Source organism: Amblyomma maculatum, chromosome 2 (genome assembly GCF_055883805.1).
Source record: "Amblyomma maculatum isolate TAMU_Amacu chromosome 2, ASM5588380v1, whole genome shotgun sequence".
NCBI classification, from domain to species: domain Eukaryota; kingdom Metazoa; phylum Arthropoda; class Arachnida; order Ixodida; family Ixodidae; genus Amblyomma; species Amblyomma maculatum.
Window position 1 is genome coordinate 175,472,381 of NC_139345.1, and position 23,595 is coordinate 175,495,975.

Genomic DNA, 23,595 nt, shown 5'->3' on the forward strand with positions numbered 1-23,595 from the left:
TTTTGTTTTACGCGCACGTTATGAACCGAGCCGGTATGCAGCGATCATGAAGCGGTGCAAGCATAACATTTGCGTGCAAAAAGAGCTTGGTAACTTCTTGCGCATGCAACTACCGGTCTAAGTTGATCACAAGCAGATCTGCGTCAGCAACGACCGGCGGCAAGACAAAAATACCGATCATCGCATCCCGCTTACAATCTACAAGGAACCTTATGTGGAGCAGTAGTGGAGCTGGAGGGCAGCGGTGGCGTAGCGGTAGAACATCCGCCTCGCATGCAAGAGGACCGGGGTTCAAATCCCGGTGCCGCGCAATTCTCCACCGGATGAAAAAAAAAAAAAAGTCCGCGTGTCGATGGAATTGCATATACAGGTTTGGGGTGCGACCTGATGCCGGTGAACACCTCCGGCAACGCACTCCCTCACCAGAACAGGAGTTGGCCACCCTGGTGCAGTAATTGGCCACAACCTCCTATGATAAGCTCCATAAAACCCCGGCCCTCAGTCACCAGCGGCTGCGGAACAACTGACCACGGCGGCGGTCAGACCTGTGACGCAGCAGGGGGTGCTAAGAAAGCCTGGCTCCGCTGGACAGGCCGCCATTGGAAACTGACCCTGGCAACGTTTAATGCTAGAACCCTTGCTAGTGAAGCTAGTTTAGCAGTGCTGTTAGAGGAACTAGAGGGCATGAAATGGGATGTCATAGGGCTTAGTGAGGTTAGGAGGCCGAATGAGGCATATACTGTATTGAAGGATGGGCATGTACTGTGTTATCGAGGTTTACCAGAGAGGCGACAACTTGGGGTAGGTTTTCTTGTCAATAAGTATATAGCGGGTAATATAGATGAATTCTATAGCATTAATTAGAGGGTTGCAGGCATCGTAATTAGGCTTAATAAGCGGTATAAACTGAAGGTTGTACAGGCCTATGCACCTACATGTAGTTATGATGACCAGGCAGTTCAAAGCTTCTATGAAGATGTAGAATCGGCAATGCGAAAAGTAAAGACGCAGTATACTGTACTAATGGGCGACTTCAATGCCAAGGTAGGGAAAAAACAGGCAGGAGACAAGGCAGTAGGTGACTATGGCATTGGTTCTAGGAATAGCAGGGGGGAGTTACTAGTTGAGTTTGCAGAGCGCAATAACTTACGAATCATGAATACCTTCTTCAGCAAACGGAAGAACCGGAAATGGACATGGAAAAGTCCTAACGGAGAGACTAAAAATGAAATCGACTTCATAATGTGTTCAACCCCCGCCATGGTGCAGGATGTAGAGGCAATCGGGAAAGTTCGATGTAGTGACCATAGGATGGTGAGGTCCCGAATTAGCCTAAATCTGAAGAAGGAACGCAATAGATTAGTAAGAAAGAAACCCATCAACGAATTAGCGGTGAGGGGGAGGGCAGAAGAGTTCAGAATTTCGCTACAGAATAGGTTTTCAGCTCTAACTGAGGATGGCGACATTACCCTAGAGGCAATGAACAATAATTTCAGAGATATCATTACTGAGTGCGCAGTAGAAGTAGGCGGTAGGATAGTTAAAGAGGATACCGGTAAGCTGTCTAAGGAGACGAAAGATTTGATTAAGAAACGGCAGAGTATGAAAGCTTCCAATCCAACAGACCAGATCGAATTGGCCGAGATATCAAAGCTAATCAATAAGCGCAAGGTGGCCGATATAAGGAAGTATAACATGGAGAAAATTGAGCATGCTGTAAAGAACGGGGGAAGCCTTAAAGCGGTAAAGAAGAAATTGGGCATAGGCAAAAACCAGATGTATGCGATAAGGGACAAGGCGGGCAACGTCATCACTAATATGGACAAGATAGTCAAAGTAGCCGAGGAGTTCTATACAGATCTCTACAGTAGCCAAAGTAGTCAGGACCGTAGTGAGATTGGCGGTAGGGAAAAACAGTCAGACGTTCCACCAGTGACGAAGGACGAGGTCAAGAAAGCACTAGAAACTATGAAAAGGGGGAAATCAGCTGGAGAGGATCAGATAACTACAGATTTGCTGAAGGACGGGGGGGATATCGTGCTAGAAAAACTGGCCACCCTGTATACGCAGTGCCTGGTGTCATCGACGGTACCGGAAGCATGGAAGAATGCAAACATTATCCTCATTCACAAGAAAGGGGACTCTAAGGACCTTAAAAATTACAGACCAATCAGCTTACTGTCTGTTACGTATAAGATATTTACTAAGGTAATCGCCAATAGAATCAGGACAACCTTAGACTGCAATCAAGCAAAGGATCAAGCAGGGTTTCGGAAACGGTACTCTACTATCGATCATATCCATACCATCAATCAGGTGATAGAAAAATGCTCGGAATATAACCAGCCCTTATACATAGCATTCATTGATTACGAAAAAGCATTTGACTCAGTTGAAACCTCGGCGGTGATGCAGGCATTGCGAAATCAGGGGGTAGACGAGCCGTACGTGAAAGTGCTGGAAGATATATATAGTGGCTGCACAGCAACCATAGTTCTACATAAAGAAAGCAATAAAATTCCCATAAAGAAAGGTGTTAGGCAAGGAGACACAATCTCCCCAGTACTATTCACAGCTTGTTTAGAGGAAGTATTTAGAGACTTGGAATGGGAGCAGTTAGGGATAAGGGTAGATGGAGAATACCTCAGTAACCTGCGATTTGCTGATGACATTGCCTTGCTAAGCAACTCGGGGGATGAACTGCAAATAATGATTGATGACCTAGACAGAAAAAGTAGAATGGTAGGCTTGAAAATCAATATGCAGAAGACTAAGGTAATGTTCAACAGCCTCGGGAAGGAACAGCAGTTTACATTAGGTAGCGAAATACTGGAAATAGTAGGCGAATATGTCTACTTAGGACAGGTAGTAACCGCAGATCCAGACCATGAAAAGGAAATATCAAGAAGAATAAGATTGGGATGGAGCGCATTTGGCAAGCACTCGCAGATTATGACTAGCAGCTTACCGGTATCGCTCAAGAGGAAAGTGTACAACAGTTGCATCTTGCCTGTACTCACCTATGGGGCTGAAACGTGGAGGCTAACCAAGAGAGTTCTACTTAAGTTGAGGACAACCCAGAGGGCTATGGAACGAAAAATGGTAGGGGTAACATTAAGAGATAGAAAGCGTGCAGAGTGGGTCAGAGAAATAACTCAAGTTAATGACATTCTAATGGAAATTAAGAAGAAGAAATGGACATGGGCAGGACATGTAGTGCGAAGAGAGGATAACCGATGGTCGCTGAGGGTAACAAACTGGATTCCAAGGGAAGGAAAGCGTAGCAGGGGGAGGCAGAAAGTTAGGTGGGCGGATGAGATTAAGAAGTTCGCAGGGGTCAAGTGGATGCAGCTAGCACAGAACCGGGTTAAGTGGAGAAATATGGGAGAGGCCTTCGCCCTGCAGTGGGTATAATCAGGCTGATGATGATGATGAGTGGAGCTATACTAAATTTGCTAGCCTGAAAATTCATTCATTGTATCTCTGAATGTAGTTTGGCAAGAAAGGTATACCTATCAAAGGACATTTCCAATACGTGGAGAGGCTGACACTTCGCTTTCGTTGGAGTCAAAATCACCGTTTGCGCCAGCATCATTTCTTTCTTGGGGAGTATTGTTCTTTGTTCAAACATGTAGGGGATGACGCCATGATCCTCCGGGTAATGTTTTATTTGTTCTATCGCCGTATAAGAAGCAAACCAACAGCATTAAGCCACCGTGCGCTGGACTTAATGAGCAGCGGCGGCGATCGCGCCGGGACGACCTTTATTGACGTCACGAGGTGCCCAACCAATCATAGGTGGAAACGAGGCGCGCGAGCTGTCTCGAGGCTGCTGCCGGACTTTTCGCCAACATAAAATATATTTGCGCTTTCCTTTGTCTAATTTCAATGAGAAATTCGAATTCCGAGGTGTAAAATTGTAAAGTGCATCTCTTCACTAAATTTGTCGGGTAAATATTTCATCCCATGTCAACCGAGTTCAGCCGCCAATAATATTTTCTAAAATTTCAACCTCTTCAAACTATGCAGACACACTTCAAAAACACAGAGCAATAGCAGAAAAACAAAAACTTCCATTTAGGGCGGGCACAAATGAATACTACAAGCCAATTACATTTCACGAACTAAATGCAGCGCTATTCTATGGTTAAGCACTTAGAGCAGGTTACACTCTCGTGTAACACTGATGACATAGCGATGCTTTTTGCGTTCGGTTCGACTGTAATCTGTGAATATACTTCGTGACTTGTCATTTCTATTTGTGTTGTCGGCGAAGTGGTGTGAGAGATACTGCGCCTTTTCTTTTCTGTGAACTAATTTGAATAATAATAATAATAATAATAATAATTGATTCACAGGAAAGGAGAGACGCGCTATCTGTCGCACTTGTTCTCTGGACACTTGGACCGCGTCGTAAGGGAAGGGAGAAAAGTGGTAGTGAAAACGGGAGGATAGAAAGAGGTGCCGTAGTGGACGGCTGCGGAGTAATTTCGACAACAGGGGAGGATTAACGGGCACTATCGCACCACACACGAACATCTCTTCGTTTCGCCGAGCACGCCGCGTCGGTGGGGAGCCGTGCGGACATGCGCTGCATGGGCTCCACTAATTATCGTTTTTCGGGGCGTACTTCTCCATTACACCGGACATACCTGGCATCAAGAGAACCACGAAATCATCCGGAACACGTGGATGCCCTTTGTTCACCAGGCAAGTGGCCCATCTGTTCTTTTCGACTCATTTACGATCTTCGACAAAGAGGAGACACCTAAGCCTAACGTAGGGGCAAGCTGGCCTAGACGCGCGGGGTGGCGGCATTGACCCCGAGCCACCAGAATGTTAAATGCTGTTGAAGGCGAGCTTGTTCCGGAGGCGGAGCTCCAGGGTGACGGATGGATCCTAACTGAACTCGCTAAGCAGAAGAAAAATTTGGAGGACGCTTAAGCTTCGCCTTCAAGAGTGGAACGCGATAGCGTTATTGCATCTCGTCGAGAAAACTTACTAACCGCAAGGGTATTGGGGCATCCTCGCACTGGCACCCGCGCGGCCCGAAGGGGAGAAGCGGGTGAGCGAAGATAGTGATCTAAAGAAAGGAAAGACGCTTGATTCTACAACCTGTGAGGGTGCACGGCGAAACGTCAGGGGCGAGTGGCGCGCCACGTGTCGGGGCAGCGCCGCACGTTGCGAGGAGGGGTTCTTCTGTGTTTGCCGCAAGATGGCTCTGCATGTGCGCAGAGCGCAGAAGAAATGTAGCGGAAACGTACTTCGCTACTCGTGTAACTGTGACTTCTGTAAGTAACATGCTCATAATTACCGATATACACTGCAGTATAACGTTCTACGGCATGTTTCTAAGGCGACACCGCATTCACTAGAAGCGCTTTGGTTGGTTGGTTCATAGGAAGGGAAAGGCGCAGTATCTGTCACACTTGCTCTGTGGACACCTGAACCGCGCCGTAAGGGAAGGGATGAAGGTGGGAGTGAAAGTGGATAGAGAGAAAGGGGGGCCGTAGTGGAGGGCTACGGAGTAATGTCGACCGCCTGGGGATCTTAAACGTGCGCTGACATCGCACAGCACACGGACGCCACTTCGTTTCGCCTCCATCGAAACGCAGCCGCCGAGGCCGGGATTCGATCCCGGGGACTCCGGCATAGTAGTCGGGCGTCTTACCACTGCACCACCCCGGCGGGGCCTAGAAGCGCTTTTGTACCGCTTTCAAGCATCGAACTCGTGGCTGAGGGGGGACTCCACTTCCGGCCGCCGTAGCGAACGGACGTGTTATGTTGGGCTCCGTTGGAGCGGGTACAGCGGTCATGTCTGGCCGCGGAAACAGGCTTTTTGGTTCGGACAGTGATTATCAGGTTGTACTGCCAAGTTTGCCTACAGGTCGATTTGTTGAAAATACTGTTTTTTTGCAGGGTGACATCAGGGCCCGCCCATACCGGGTGGAAGACTTTCGTGATGCGCTTGCTCCGCTTTCGCTCATGCCGGATGTTATCGCCCTGGGGGCGTACCGCATGAACCACGTCTGGGCCATGACCTTCAAGGACGCTGACTCGATGAAGAGGATACTTCGCTTTGCAGACCTGCAGGTTAAAGGTGCTCGGTGTCTCGTCATCGATCCTGCTAATCGAGACGTCCGAATGAAGGTACACTGGTTGCTGCACAGTGTACCAGACGAAGACGTGCGGCTCGCCTTTGCTGCTTTCGGGAGGGTGACAGATGTTGCAAAGGAGAAGTGGAGAGCACAGGGCGTGTCGGATAAGGGTTCAACAACAAGACTTGTGACACTCAAGTTGAATCCAGGTGTCAAGCTCGACGACCTTCCGCATCAGGTGAGCGTCAGTGGCGAATTGGCTCTAGTGGTAGTGCCTGGCAGGGCCCCGCTTTGCCTGCGCTGCCAAGGTACAGGTCACATACGGCGTGAGTGCCGCATTCCGCGATGCAGCTCTTGCCGTCGGTTCGGACACTAAGAGAGTCAGTGCACTCGCACATACGCAAGCGTCACCGGTCCCGGCAAAAGCGATGAAGCGTTCGAGCTGTACATGGATGAGGCGGACGCTGAGGAGACTTCGCAAGCAGGAAAAGGACCAGCGGACAAGGAAGTATTGCAGCCTAATCTTCAAGTCCTTGTGCCGCAGAAGCCTAGTGTTCACGCTAGCCCACCGAGCAAACCAATAGTTACCGACCAAGAGGATTCTGCGTTGGAAAACGCGACGAACGACGACGAATCGAACATCGAGGGCGCCGAAGCACCCGCAATGGACGTTACTCAGGGAGCAGCTGGCGTCGGTGCCGGTATACTTCCCGGAAAGCGGCCGCGTGACCAGAAAGATACCGAGAGTGAGCAACTGGACGGCAGTGGCATCGGGGAGCCGCCACCAAAAACAACCGGGAGGAGACGGCCGGCCGTCAAATCGCGGCCGAACCCGAACGTCCCATCCGAGTCAAGGCAGGCGGTGAAACCGCCTCCATAATCCTTTGGCTTGTGTGGCCAGGTGGACTCAGTAAAGACGGTGCTGGCTGTGATCTGTACGGCGCCTGCAAAAGACTGGATTGGGGAACGCCGCATGGAGGCTTTATGCACTGTTAGTTTAGTGTTTTGTTACCCGCCACGAACTCTTATTAGCGGGGCTTTTGTTACTAAACATGGCGGTTAATCTCGATGTAACACTTCGTCTAGCATCTTTAAATGTCCGGGGTTTGGGAGCAAGAAGACGACAAAGTCAGCTGCGACGCCTAATTCTTGAGAATGACCTTGACCTAATCGCTATCCAAGAAACTAAGATTGAAAGCGAAGAGCTAACTGATCGTATGGCGTCGTCCTTTTCTTCTTTGTATGACGTATGCGTCTGCCATTCCGTCGGCGCGTCGGGTGGCTGCGTTTTATTTATTCGTAAAAGTTTAGGCATCAACGTTGCTTCCGTTGTGGCTTCCCAATGCGGTCGCCTTCTTGTTGTTGACTTTTCGTTTTCAAATTATAGTTATCGTGTTGTCTGTGTTTATGCTCCGAACGCGGTGAGCGAGCGCAGAACATTTTTCGAAAGTCTCGAAATGCATCTTAGGTGCGACAAGGTAGTAATATTGATAGGAGACTTCAACTGTGTTTGTTTCGCTCAGGACCGCGCAAAAAATTTGCCAGTGAGGGATAAGAGTGCTCAGCTGCTGCACTCTTTAATTAATGAGTGTAATCTCGAAGACGTTGGCTATTTGTTCTCTTACGACGCACACCCTAAATACACGCATTTTCAAAGGGATAGCCACGCCAGATTAGATCGCATTTATGTCTCAGTTGAACTGGCTTCATTGTGCACAGAGTATGACGTTAAGCCCGTAAGCTTCAGTGACCATTGCTTAGTAATTGGAACATTTGGCAAGAAACAGCGGAGGTCACGATTTAACTGGCACCTGTGGAAATTTAACGTGAAGCTTTTAGAAGACGACAGTTTTGTAAGAGAGACAACGAAAGAACTCGATAAATTACTTTCGACGCAGGCCGAAAGCTATATAGTTGAGTGGGAGGAGCTAAAGCAGAGAGTAAAGCTTTTAGCTATCAAAACTGCAAGCGCAATTCGATATGAGGAAAAAAGAAAAGAGAAAGAAATGCACGAGGAGCTTGAGTTTTTGCTTAGCATGGATAGCATCCAGCCGGGAAGATATGCAGAAGAAATAAAAGCCTTGAAACGACAACTTGAAAACATTGACACTGAAAAGTATAAGGCAGCAGTGATAAGAGCAAGGTCGGAAAAATTTTGGGCGGGGGAGACGCCAACTAAGCGAGCGCTGTCAGATGAGAAACGGCACGCGTATCAAAAGGAAATACGGCAAATTGACAACCGAGGTGCTGTAACTAGTGACCCTGCTACTATCAAAAATACCTTTATAGAACACTACAATGAATTGCTTGGCCGTAAACGCGAAGTCAAAAATGGCTTTCAGGCAGAATTTTTGCGCCAAATGCCAAAGCTCGGTGAGGATGTTAAAACGCGTCTAGAACGACCCATAAGTTTGACAGAAATAGAAAGTGCGATAGACGACCTTCCAATGGGAAAGTCGCCAGGACCTGATGGGCTTGGCGCTGCTTTCTACAAAGCATTTAAAGATTACACAGCCCAGATTTTGCTTAAAGTGCTAGATGAGTCATACGAACGTAAGCAGGTCCCACCTTCGTTTTCTACCTCGCACATTGTTTTGATTCCGAAGTATGATGAGCCAGGAAAACGCCTGTTGGTGGGTTCTTATCGGCCGATAAGCCTCACCAACGTGGATTACAAAATATACATGAAAGTGCTGGCGAAAAGGCTTCAAAGTGTAATACCGAGTCTGGTTGGGCCACACCAGACGTGCGGCATTAAAGGTCGAAGCATCGCAACTAATGTGCACGTGGTACGAACTGTTTTGGAGTGTTGTGACGCGATTGGATCTCGAGTGGCAATGATACAGCTGGATCTCGCCAAAGCATTCGATCGCGTTTCGCACGATGCCTTGTTCGAAGTATTGACACACTCAAACATAGGGCGAGTGATTGAGGAAGGTGTTCGAATGGTGTATGCGAACTGCACGACACGGATAATTGTGAATGGAGAGCTCACTGACAGCATTCGTGTGCTGTCGTCAGTGAGGCAAGGCTGCCCCCTGTCACCCCTACTGTTCGCGGCCTACCTCGAGCCTCTCTGCCGGTCTATCATAAACAATGAACGTATAACTGGTTTTATGCTGCAGTCAGCCCAGGTCAAAATGCTGGCATATGCAGATGACATCGCTGTATTCGGTTCAAGCAGAGAAAGCATTCAAGAAGTTACTGCCCTTGTTGAAAAATTCTGCCGACAGACAGGCTGTGAAGTAAATTGGGAAAAAAGTGCCGGTTTCTGGCATGGAGACTGGGATGTTACGCCTGAATACTTTTCTCGTTTGCAATGGTCAAAATTGCCGACCCAGTATTTAGGCGTGCCGCTTGAATCGTACCAAGATCCCACCCCATTCTGGGCTGGCCAAGCAGAGAGAGCGAGAGAGAAAGCTGATTCATGGCAGGGCAAGCCGTTGTCAATGTTCTCACGCGCTTATGTGTGCAATGTTTTTCTTGTGGCAAAGATATGGTACGTAATGAATGTGCTTTCGGCGACGCGTGTTAGCATTCAAAAAATTCATCGTGTCTTTGCCGTTTTCATGTGGTCATCAACATGGGAAAAGTGCAGCAGAACCAACCTCTTTCTGCCTGTTAAGGCGGGGGGCTTGGGCCTTGTGCATCTCTTTCTGCGACAGGTTGTCTCGCGTTTTTTTTTTCCTTCGTGATCAAAACGACAAATTCTTGAGGACGGTCATGCAAGTACGACTGTGTAAAATGCTTCCAGAATACGTTGTCTGTTCTGGTGAGAATATGAGTGGCGCTTTAAAAGGGTACATGCGCGAAGTTGTCTTGTCTTTCAGAATGTTGCATGCGCGTTTTTCAATGGAATACTTGAGCAAAGTGTGTAAGAAGAAGCTGTACAAAGATCTTCTGGATGTGATGATACCGTTGCCGATTTACCGTGCACCACACCGTGGAGGCCCCGGACAGGATGTCTTAAAGCGTGTGAAAAAGATGCCAGTTAGGCCTTCAGTTAAAACGTTCTTCTTTAAGCTACATTCCAACACATTACCTGTTAAAACCTGGTTACATGAAAGAGGCTTATTCGTTCCCTGGACAACAGACTGTCTCCTTTGCAAAAAACCAGAGACAATCGAGCACGTCTTTCTGGATTGCTGGGACCCAGTCTTTCACTGGGATGTTCTCCAGAGAACACTAAAGAAAGACCTTCCGTTAGATCCGTATGGCATACGGTTCCTTCCAGTCGAGAGTGAGGGTATTCCTTTGGATTTAGTCATGGTCCTGAGCCTCCACAGCCTGTGGAAAACAAGGATGCAGGTGCAACATGCAGATGTCAACACGCGTTCTGTACGCGAGAACTTTATCGAGAGTGTGCTGCTCCTTAGAGAAACGTATCGGGTGCTTTCTGATCCACCTGACTGGATCAGTGTGCTTGATGAACTGGCTGTCCTCAAAAAATTTTAAACCTTTCGTGACAGCCGAAGTCTGGTTGTTGCGAGTTTTACCATTATCGTGGATCTTTTTTGAATTGATGTGAACTCAAAACAGGCAATAAAGAAAAAAAAAAAAAAAAAAAAACTCGTGGCTGAGTGGTAGCGTCTCCGTCTCAGACTCCGGAGACCCTGGTTCGATTCCCACCCAGCCCATCTTGGAACTTGCTTTTTTTATTTATGAAGTGCATGTTTATTTATGAAGTGCATGCCGGGATTTATCGCTCACTGGACGCCGACGACACCGGCCTTTCTGCGACACGAGCTCCTTAACGCTACCGCGCTAATACCGCGTTAATACAAGAAAAAACGTCAGCATGCTGAGACGCCGATACAAAAGGATGACAAGTCGACCAACGAGGGAAAGGGACGCGAGGTTGCTGTCAAACCGCATCCACCGCTGTATACAAAAGGCAGAAATTTACCGAGGATACCCGAAGACGACTACATAGTTGTACTACGACCAAGGTCTCCAATAGACTTCGAGCTAACCTCCAAACTTGAGGTGGCGGAGTCCATATGTGCCGCCCTACGGCTTTCCGCTGTCGAAGCGGTTACCGAAGACCGCTTCAGGGTACACCCTATCTGCACCCCTAATCTGGACTGGGCAAAAGCCTACCGGAAACTGCAAATGTTCAAGATAGCAGACCAAGATATCGAGGTTGCTGCCTACTCCCAGCAAGCTGAAGACTCCGTTCGAAGCAGTGGCTTCAACGCCTACACCAGAGAAACGGACCAAGAAATTCTGAGAGAACGAGCCCGAAATCCGGACCGCACTATCCTCAATGCCAGGAGAATGGGCAAGACCAAACATTTCTTCATAACGTTTGCCGATCAGACGCTCCCTAAAACCATTCAATACCTAATATTCGACGATTTCGTGTATCCCTTCCACAACAGTGTCGAAGCATGCTACAACTGCAGAAAAGTGGGCCACGGTGAAGGCGTCTGCCCGCAACCAGAAAGCGACTGTGCCGTCGATGCGGCATTGATTATTCATCACCTGGTGAGGGAGAAAATTACACCTGTACCTCTTCGTGTACCATATGCGGAGGGAAACGCTTCACCGGAAGTAGGAACTGCAAGTTCCGATTTCAATATCAGCTACGGGAAGCGCGAGAAAAAAAAAGCGTCGACACCTCGTAACAAGTACGACTCTACAGTGAACGCAAGAGAATCCTCAAACTCTTTCCACAGCGCGTCTGACACCTCATCCAGGAGCAACAGCCACTCTCCCAGCCGAGGACGAAGCGAGAGCCCGGGAGCCAAGCGAGTCTCGTTTAACCACGACAGTGAAATCGAAGACCTCAAGAATCAGGTGAGAGAGCTTCTTAAAGCCAATGAGGGCCTTAAAGCAGAACTTGCTGCACTTAAAGATTCCCAAACTCAGAGGAAAACACATACTTCTCCTTCAAAATCCTACACAGCTGTTGTCCAAGTACAGTCAGAAAACAGGAACGAACAACCCAAACCTAAACTGTCTAATCCTAGACCGTCGATACCTACTGATAAGGATATGGAAATAGACACCAACCAGAGATCTAAACGTACAGCTGAATCAGCGATCGAGCCCCCTACTCACCCCAAAAAGAAAGCAGAAACAAAAACTAACGACCGGCCCTTGATGAATGACAAATCAGGAACTGATTACAAATCTGACCTAGAAAAACTAGAGAAAAGGTTGGAAGCAAAGTTTGATAGCAAATTTTTATTTATTTATTTTATTTTATTTATTTATTCCTCAAAGGTCTCTGATGAGACATTACATGAGGGAGTGGGCGTTACAGGGCATATAAGTATAACAAAAATCTTAATGAGATGTTTTCGATGATGCGCTTGAAAATTTTGAGGTCGATGATCAATATGAGATGTTTTCAATGAGCCGTTTGAATATTTTGGGATCGATGACTGTAGCGACTTCGGTGGGCAGGCCATTCCAGTCCTGTGCGGTGCGCAAGAAAAAAGACTGCTGAAAAGTAGTAGTGTGAGCTTGAGGGGGATACACTGCATTAATGTGGCTGGAGCGGGAGATACGGTGGGCTCTCTTTATGTACGTGTTATCAGATGGCAAAGAATAAAAAAATTTATGAAAAAAGGTTAAGACGCGCGATTCTACGCCGTGAGGCTAGGGAGGGTAAGTTTAATTGTGCTTTTAGTGCCGAAATACTCGAATAGTAGGAATAATCAAGAGTTGTTGCAACTACTCAAATTAGAAATGGAAATTCGGTCAACAAAGATCACCATGTCCTTCAGAAGGTTGACGAGCAGCATGGCCCCCTGCCAGCAAGAAATTAACGTATAGCAGTGGAACTGGAACTACAGTGGAACTGGAACTGCAGTGGAACTGCAGAGTCCAAAAAGGACCTACTGCAGATTCTAGCACAAAATTAATAAACCTGACATCATAGCTCTCCAGGAGAATAAAGGACCCCCATACCAGCCTGGCCGGATATAAAACTTTCATTCAGAAAGATGCAGGTACCAACAAGAAACAGCTCATAACAACCTTAATACAGAGAAACATTACAGCCATACAGCACAACTTCGATAGTGTCCAGGCCAATTATATGTTTTTGGATATAGTACCCAAGAAACGTGGAGATAAAAACCTGTTTATCCTAAATATCTATAGCCCGCCACGAGACAAAGACACCATGCCTATCTGATCTTTTAAAGAAGTAATTACGCTAGCCAAAGGGGCGCAACGACTCGTGGTAGGGGACCTCAACGCTCCCCACGTGGTATGGGGATACATAAAATCTAACAGGAAAGGAATTAAGCTATTGGAAGCCACGAGAGACTTAGGACTCTCTCTTCTCAACGACCCTCAAGCAGATACGCGCATAGGAAACAGGGTAAGCAGAGATACAATGCCGGACCTAGCCTTCACTAAAAACATAATAGCAGCAAAATGGCTGAACACAGGAGACCGAGCAGGCAACGATCATTGCATCATACAAATCACCTTCCACACTACATCACACAAACCAACACCAGCCAAATCCAGAAATACGGCCTGGGACAGCTTTCGAAAATTAAGAGAAGACACAGTCCCTAATAATATAGAAGATCTGGAAGCATGGGTTACACAACTCAAATAAGACGCTACTATTGCGACCCATGATATAGAAACACCAGAAGAACAGTCCCTCGCTGATTCTAAACTCTTGCATCTCTGGGAGGGACAAAGAAGAATCCTAAACAGATGCAGGAAACAGAGGTGTAACAAGAAATTAAGGTCCAAGCTAGCATCAATTGAACGACAGATCGAATCCCACGCACAGGAACTAGGCAAACAACAATGGGGACAGATCTGTGATGGGCTGAACGGCCGACTTCAAACCAAAAGAGCCTGGCTTCTGCTTAGACACCTCTTAGATCCCACGCTCGCTACAACTGCAAGTAGATCTCACATGAAGCAAATCATACACGAATACTCAGGTACAGATGCAGATCTGCTAAGCGAACTCCGAAGCAGATATCTCAATACCGGTAGCTACCCCAATGCCACCTAGGAGTACAAAGGGGTTCCTAATGAAGACTTAGACAGAGAGATCGCGGAAGCGGAAATTTTGGCCGCGATTGGCCATGTACGTACTACCTCGGCGCCAGGGCCAGATGGCGTTACCAATAAAATGTTAAAAAACTTAGACCAAAGTCACTCTCAGCAATTAAGAACACAGTGAATGAATATTGGCACAAAGGTGAACTTCCGCAGATGTGGAAACACGCGAAGGTTGCCTTTATTCCTAAACCCAAAAAGAAACTAAGCATAGACAACTTAAGGCCCATCTCTCTTACGTCGTGCTTAGGTAAACTTATGGCATAAATAGGCTTCAGAACTACGCAGAAGAGATTGACCTTCTGCCCAGCTAAATGATTGGCTTCAGAAGCCAACTTTCTACTCAAGACGTAATGCTTCAGTCACATGCAGAATTGATAGATCCCCCTAACAAAATTGGAACCAAAGCGATTCTTCCCTTGGATCTGGAAAAAGCCTTCGACATGTCTCTCACGAAGCCATTCTCCAAACCCTCTCCAACATAAACGCGGGGAACAAAACCTTTAATTACATTCGTTCCTTTCTCTCGGGAAAGACTGCGGAGCTAAGTATTGCAGGACTTAGATCAGACAAAATAGCAATACAATACAGAGGAACCCCGCAATGATCAGTCCTCTCTCCCTTCTTATTCAACCTAGCACTGATAGGTCTGCCTCCTAAACTTGAATAAATCTAAGATTTTCAACACTCCCTATAATCTTACGAAGTAACCTTGTGGATAACACCCAGAAATTTTTGATGGTTGACATACGGTATAGGAGCGAAAATGAAATTGCGCACTTTTCTGGAGATATAACAAGACCTCGCTTGTTTAAAAATAATGCAATGCCAACTATTTCTTTTTGTAGCCGAGCATGCACAATGCGCCTGTTTCTTCCGGAGCACCATATGCAGATGTCATCTGCGTAGAGGGAGATTTGGGGGAAAGGGAGGGGAGGGAGAGGGAGGTGTGACCTTTGATAGGTCTCTTTCATGGTCACCACACGTTCAACAACTTAAGACCAAACTCTCCTCATACGTATCTATATTCCGTATGCTCTCTACGACCAGAAGAGGCTGCTCTACCGATTCCTTATTACGGCTTTATGGAGCACTTTGTGAAGGTCTCCTGCGTTATAGCCTCCCTGTTCTTCAAGGCCTCTCGCAGTCAAGCATTAAACTACTTGAAGCCATGCAGGCCAAAGCTTTGAGAGTGTGCCTTGGTCTTCCAAAGAACACTTCTACAGTGGGCACTCTGGCGGAGAGCGGACGTCTATCTGTAACCGTGCTGATACCGCAGGAGCTGCTTCGCGCCCAGCTGCGCTTTGCACGTGAACCTACCCACCCGTTTTCAGAGGAAAGTATGACATCACTCTCCCATCTACTACTGCCTGCGCAATATCAACGCGCAGTACCGTCATCTTTCCCACCATGGAGGTTTACTCCATGGCATATTTGGACAACTATACCTGGCATCAAAAGAAAAGCCCACACTCCAGGACCCGCACTTAAATACTTCGCCCTTGAGCACATCTGTGCACGCTACAGTCATCATTTCCACATCTATACTGATGGCTCTGTCACAGCTATTTCTTCATCCATCGGCGTGTGGATACCATCAATGCGCACCACAATCTCGGCAACACTCAGTCATCGCACTTCAGCTGTGGCTACTGAGTTAACAGCTCTGAGAGATGCAGTTATATATATTCTACAACAACACCCTGCAGCATGAGTTATCTTCAGCGATTGTCGCGCTGCACTACAATTTCCTAAATCATCAAGAATTCAGGAAGAGCTCGTCATTGACATAAATAAGCTACACACAGAGGCCTATGACCTGAGTCACAGCATTGTGCTACAGTGGTTACCTGCTCACTGCGGCATTGCGGGCAACGACTTCGCCGACGCCGCTGCAAAAAAGCTAAAAGATTCCACAAGGACAATTTCAGTACCATTCTCACTAAAAGATGCAGCAAGACTTGTAGCAACTGAATCATGGCGATTGCAACGCTCTCTGTGGTGTGACCCGAACCATCAATATGGACCTCTACATTGAATAGATCCCACTTGCGTCTTTCGAATTCCTCACAATTTGAACAGGTGGCATCGAAACTGTCTACATCGAATCCGCTTGAATGTGTCATACACAAACTACTTCCTACATAAAATAGGCATAGCCAGCAGGCCTCTGTGCTCTACATGTGATGTGTGTGAAAATTTTGAACATTTGGTAACCTCCTGTCAAAGGTTTACTGCACATCGCAGGACACTGCGCAATAATTTAAGCTTACCTAAAGACACAACCTTGCGCCTTGAACATGTCCTGGGTCCTTGGTGCGACGGATCGTCTGCTGCGCGAGCTACCAAGGCCTTACTAACTTTTCTGAAGGACACAGGGTTGATTAATACCCTTTAAAACTCATCTGTGTGTGATTATGTGCGTGTGAAAGTTAACTTTTCTTAAGGACACAGGGCTGATCAATACCCTTTAAAACTCATCTGTGTATGATTATGGGCGTGTGAAAGTGTGCGACACCGATTCTCTTTTTTTCTCATTTATTTCCCCTTCCCCTCCCACACTCTGTCACCCTCATCCCTCAACCCTCATCAGGAGTAGCATGCTAGGCTTACCACCAGGCAGACATCTCCTGTTGTCATTAAAATATATATCTCTCTCTATTGTGGATAACAAAAAAGTGTGCGACACCGATTCTCTTTTTTTCTCATTTATTTCCCCTTCCCCTCCCACACTCTGTCACCCTCATCCCTCAACCCTTATCAGGAGTAGCATGCTAGGCTTACCACCAGGCAGACATCTCCTGTTGTCATTAAAATATATCTCTCTCTATTGTGGATAACAAAAGATTCGGACGCTCACATAGAGGAGACGCTTCAAAACGCAGTAAATGTAGTCCAGACATACGATAACCAGATTGGGCCGAAATGCTTACAACCTAAGTCTGAACTACTAGCAGTCAGCAGGAAAACGAAAGACACAGGAGAGATAAAAGTCTCCCTGCATGGACTACCCATACTTACAGTCGATACTGTTAGATTACTCGGGCTCTGCATCCAGAGCAATAGGAAGAACAATGTTACTATCAACAGGCTGGAAATGACTGTGCAACAAATCACTAGACTGATACATAGAGTAACGGCAAGAAAGAGAGGAATGAAAGAGGCTGACATTTGTCGTCTTATCCATGCCTTTGTACTAAGTCGATTCACATACTCAGTCCCTTATCTCCGCCTTATTCAATCTGACAAGGAAAAATTAGACTCATTAGAAGCACCTACAAGGCTGGGCTAGGTCTGCCCAGAAACACTTCAACCGAAAACTCCTATCACTTGGGATACACAACACTGTAGAGGAGCTGATCACAGAACATAAGACAGCACAGCTACAAAGGCTAACAAACTCTAAAGCAAGCAGACAAATTCTCAACCGCATGGGAAATAATGCCGAACCACTAGCCAACCATCCAGGACCACTACCAAGAGGAGTGCGCGACAAAATTATCTACAAACCTTTGCCCAAAAACATGCATCCCTCCAGAGCTAGGGCCCTGAACAAAAAGTACCTAAATCACGATGGGGTGGTGTATACCGACGCCTCGGACTACAATATGGCTGAAGGTGCCTTTGCCATCTGTGTAATTAAGCAGTACAGTAACGTCAGTAAATGTGTATCAGCAGCTTCGTTCAAAGTCCGCTACTCGGACCAGGCGGAAGAAGCCGCAATCGCTTTAGCCATCGCTACAACAGACGCGGACATAATTGCCACTGATTCAAAAAGTGCCATACGTAACTTGTCGCGTGGCAGAATATCAAATACTGCCAGAAACATCTTCGCGGATATCAGACTTGACAGAGAGATAGAACTCGTAAGGACACCTGCCCACTCAGAAAACCGAGGCAATGAGGCTGCTCACCAACACGCTCGAGGTTTTTTTGGCCGAGCGGTGAGACCTAATGCCGAGGAACTTGAAATGGAAGGATTGCTCACATACAGCGACCTTACACAACACTTTAAACTCTAGGAGAGTATACCCACCACCACACAAATCACTAACAAGACAACACGATTTTGTTTGGAGGAAACTACGAACGAATTCCTTCCCCAACCCTGCGGTTTACTCACACATATTTCCTGACAGCATAAGCTCATCATGTACTAAGTTCGGAGAGAAAGCCGACCTTAATCATATCCTGTAAGATTACTCAGAGCACTAGCCTCCCAGGGCTCTCATAGAAGCTCCCTCACTTCAATCCTGGGAGAAATTGCTGCGTAACGCGAGCCCCAATATAGAATTGGGCGCCGTAGACCGCGCTGAAGAAGTCGCCGCAAGCCACCAGCTAACGGCCACTTGGCTCGTCCACTAAGACTACTCCCGACAATAAAGTTTTTTCTCTCTCTCTCTCTCTTCGTTTCGCCTCCATTGAAACGCAGCCGCCAGCAGTATCGAACTAAACCAATTTGAAACACCGCTGATTCCTGCTTTACTGCCGGTGCTGGTCACCGACAGTCCTTCGAGACCTCAATCTCAGACTTCTCCCTACCACAGAAAACAGAGTGGACATCCCGGAAGTGTAGAAAAATACTGTGATGGTTAAGCTGCTCCCTAAAAACATTAATTGGGAGTATAATCAGGGGAGGCGTGAAGCTAGGGCAAAATGTATACAAAACAACTATGGCAGTAAGACAGGCACATATTACATGGATGCCGTGGGTCCCACTGAGGATAGCATCTGCTCCATTGCTGTTGTGCACGAAAGAAGGCAGGTGGACGCGAACGGGCTCTAAGTAAAAACTAACGACGCGCTAATGTTGGAGGAAGTGCCGATTGCACTGGGCGCCACCCACTGTGACGCATCCTACATAATATCCGACTCGCAACATGCCTGCCGAAATTACGTGTGGGGTAGGCTGACCGCCGAAGAATTGACGCGTTTTAATTGTGGTGCTGGCGAAGACTCTTGAGAGTTCCTTGGACTGCCAGAAGATCAAATCAGTCGATATTGTCAACCATAAACCCTGACTGCTCATTGGAGAGTCAAATTCTAAAGTTAAAGCTCAGCTACTTTGGTCATCTGATGAGAAGAGAGGAGTCGTTGGAGAAAGATTTGATGTTGGGAAAAGTTGAGGGTCGCCGGAGATGGGGTAGGCAGCGAACGTGATGGTTAGATGGCATCCTCGAGGCACTGCAGATGAAGTTATGTGATGTTAGGAAGATAGTGAGAGACCGGGAAGCGTGGCGTGACATGGTCCATAGGGTCACGAAGAGTCGGACACGACTGAACGACTGAACTGACTAGGATAGCGCCACTCGCCAGCAGAATATTATTGGCACATACGGAAAAATTCAGATTCGGCTATTAGTAAAAAAAACAGGTTATATAAGTGCCGGTCACCAGGGGGTGGAGGGGAACGAGTCGCTCACGCGGCTACCTGAGCGTTCCTTCCCCGGGGTTCCGCTCAATCCTCCGGTTCTACCGAGGCAACCATCCCAATCCCGCTCATAACTTATGAGGTCATTACAAATTATTTATGCCTCTGCAGGAGGGCACTCCCGGGACCCGGCAAAGGTCTCGACAGATCTGAGGAGCGCCACCTTAGACGGCTCCAAACCGGATGTTTTCTAAATCCCGCCATACTAAAACACATAGACCCAACATTCACGGGTAGATGCAAATCCTTCGGGCAGTATGCTGACCTATACCAGATGGTGTGGGCCAGCTAGCAAAATACAAAAATAAAACTTATAAAACACCCAATGAGGGAGGGCTGGGAGGCGGCCCTGTCCAGCTTGGACCTGTAGGCCCAGTGTGCCCTGGTTCAGAGAGCTCGGGCAGCGGCGGCGGCCAATGGCGTGCCGGAATAGGGTCTGCCACTCAGCTCCAAAACCATACGCACCTCCCTTCCCAAATCATTTCATTGTCAATAAATGTTTTCTTCTCCTCCTCCAGCTGTACTGCGTCTGCTTTTGTGTGCTTTGTAGTGCGGCTTTCGAGGAAGCGCCGAATGAAAGGCGCAGCAAAGACACCTGGATTGGCCTCCTTGCGGTTTCAGCTTGTGACGTCATGATAGCATCAGTTCCGGTCATAAAGTAATGTCCAGTGATGGGGGCGTAACGTAAAACCGGACGTGACCTCATGGCCGGACGTGATGAGATGGAGACGTTGGCTCGGGTTGTTAGTTGGTTGTACAACTTTTATTTCCATCGGAAACGGGGAGTCGTGCGCCCGCGGATTAGAGGCTGGCAGGTAGCCCTTGGCTTCTTGCGGCCTCTTCCGCCAGATTTGTTAGTTGTTAGTTATGACCGCATGCGACGTCACGTCCTGACGTCACATCCGGTCATAGTCATGTCATTACTGCGAACACTTTAAACGGAACAACATCTGGCTTAAACAGCATAGCTGCTAACACACAGCACCATGCTCGGGCAACGTTCATTATGCTATGTTTTCCTATCTCCCATAAAGTTAGTGTTGAAATTCTTTAATAAATATGGATAACTGGAATAATACTTGAGGCGTGTACAAAAGCATTATTAGTACCCTTTGTATAAAACAACTCTTGCGTTTCGAGGAAAAATACGATCACCTGAACGCAATTAGTGAAATGCCAGGTATTGCCCCAAGGCGTTTACCACACGCACCTTGGTACACCTTTCCCGCAGTCTTTGACAAACACTAACACAAGCCAAAAGGAACGCACACCACATGAGCTCATATTACAAGAATACCTGATACTAAAGGAGAAATATGGGAATTACTCCGCATTTTGTACAGGTGGCTCAGAAACTGAAGACTATGTCGGAAGTGCAATAGTGCAGGACGAACCAAAGTAATCAATACGACTGCCTCAGCGCGTATCAGATTTAACAGCAGAAGGGAATGCAGTTTATGTCGCCGTGGAGCAAATAAAGAATGAAAACATCACAAATAAGTTATCTACACAGGCACGCTAAAGGGGCGATAACAGGCTAGTAACGTTGATGACAGGGTCGTTCGATGTATTGCTGTTTTAAGCTTCTCTGAATAATATACTCGCAAAGTTTTAGTCCCTAGCGAGCGGCCCATATTACAAAAAATGCGATAGAAATCGGAATCGGGGAACTCCTCCCTCCGAGAGCGACCGCCATTTTGAAATGCTTGTGTGGTGTCACAAGTGAATAGATGTCGGAGCGTCGTCTGCGATGCAGGCTGCACTATTAAAGGACACATCTGATTTTCTTTCGTGGACGGTTGACACAGTGGTCGTCCCTCAAGCGGAAGTGCTTGTTAAACATGCAGTAACATGTTCATCGCACAATACAGATATAGAGCAAGGTGTGTTTTCTTCGGCATAGTTACGGTCGCAGTCAGTGGGCTGCGCGATTAGGTTCATTAGCTTTTCGCCACACTGATCTATCGCATTACACCGGTGACGACGCCATCGCGACCAACGGTTGCCTATCGTCGTAGTGTGATGTTTTCGGCCCCGCGAAGCCGACGGAACTGATCGGCGACGGGCACCCGATCTGTTTTGGTCAGATGGGAAGCCGTGGGAGAACTTAATGCCCGATATGTTAACGGCCTGAACAGCTCCTCTTCGCAGTAGATTAACCGTTTAAGAAAACGAAAAACAGGCAGCTGCACCTTATATGCTCCTACTTCTCATCAGGAATGACTTCGGCCAGAAATGTTAGTCGGCGCAGAAATGGCGGCCCATTCCGCGACGAGTGGCCTAGCGCGAGTACACGGAGATCGGGTCTGCGAGTTCGGCGATTACGCAGCGCACATTCACAACCTTGAGCGGTTGCATGTGGTCATCAAGTGTACTTCTGCCAACAGACACCCCAAATCGATGGCTGCTTACATTGCAACGCTTACATCGGTAAGCGTCGATGTAACCCTGTCTGGCAATGAATTTTGAGGGCAGCTGGCAGCTGTCGGTGCCGCTTGTGGACTCGGCGAAAGCAGAGGACGTATCCTGAGTTTGCAGCGCTGTTTAGTCTGTAAACAAATAAAGTTGCAACCGGTGGGAAAACAAGAGAATATAATGGTATTGCTAACTCAGCTTGCATTTTATGCTGTGCGAACGGGCAGCATACAACCCATTATACGTATACAGAAGCTATCCGTAAACAAACACGCTGGGGTCGCAGTCTTAATCTTCGAATCTGTGCATATCTGTGGGAGTTAAGGGCTCATACATTAAGTATAAATGCTTTATGTTTACATTTAAGGAGTCACGAGTCTTTTTGCTGGACAAGCACCAGAAAAACGAAAGGTAGAGGTTCAGGAGTCGGTCAAGTCGAGCGCGCGCAGCTGCGGGGGAGGCGAGATGGAGACGGCGGCGGCTGCGGGTTCTTGTTCAATGCGGGCAGTGCATGAGGTGCATTCAAGTCGCGTTTGGTTTTACAATGATGAGACTGAAGCAGCGGCGGCGGCGCATGCTTTAGAATGCTGTCCGGAGCCATACTCAACATAGAATTGCAAAAACGGCTTTACCAGCCGAAAATTGTCTGACTAACACGCGCATATAACTCCTCACCACATCAGGTATCGCTTCATTAAAAAGTTCAGTCTGCTCCTCTGATGTTACAAGGTATGCTCTCGCTTCAACATATGCTTATTGGGGTTTTCCTCCCTGTTTTTGGATGGAAAGAGCGACGAGTGATAGCTCAGCAATCAGCAACACAACGCTATTCCTCCCCCCTTTCGCGGAAACGGGGATATTATAACGAGCTCTCAGCGACCACGGCATGCATGCAAGTGTACAGCTGAGCCCACGAATAGCAGACGACATAGGGATCATATGATTATATGCCGTTGTGATGTCAGCAGTCAATGGCTGCCAGAACGGCAAGCTCCTTTGAAATTAATTTTTTTAAAATCATTTGAAAAATATCTACCGCGTCAAATTAGGTCACATTTCGGGGAATTATAATTACATATGTGTGGAGTGAAATGCAATAATCACTTTATTCTGAAATATTAGCTGTAAGCTCTAGAGATGCCGTTGAGCCACTGAGAGGAAACCTTATACATAACAAAGTAAAAGTTACGACACAAAATATTCTGTGTAATTCTGATAGGTCCCCAGTCACCATGGGATTAATTGGGACTAGAGATAATGAGAGCACAGATGCATGCGCCGTACAAAGCAGAAGTATGGAAATAAAACAGGTAAACATGCCACGAAGGGAATTTATGTAGTGCGCTGCAGACTAAGAGCGAAGTGACAGGCTGCTTGGGAAAAAGGAAGCAAACAACAAGCTGCATTTTCTTAAGCCTCTACTAGGAGAATGGAAATTATGACAACACTGCTTGCTTCATCGAAGTAGTCTCAAGTCATCTACGGATAGGACACACGCATATTACGCACAATTTCACATTAAAAAAGATAAACGCGCATTTGATTTCTGTGATGATGAGTTCACAATAAATCAGATTTTAATCACATGTATAAAACTGGAAGACCAAA

General features: G+C 47.1%; 1 long non-coding RNA gene across 1 annotated transcript in view; it reads left to right on the forward strand.

Annotated features, from left to right (window-relative positions):
• Window positions 1–23,595, forward strand: part of LOC146200480 (uncharacterized) — an 89,995-nt gene that overhangs the window by 24,032 nt on the left and 42,368 nt on the right. The gene's annotated exons all lie outside the window — the stretch shown is intronic.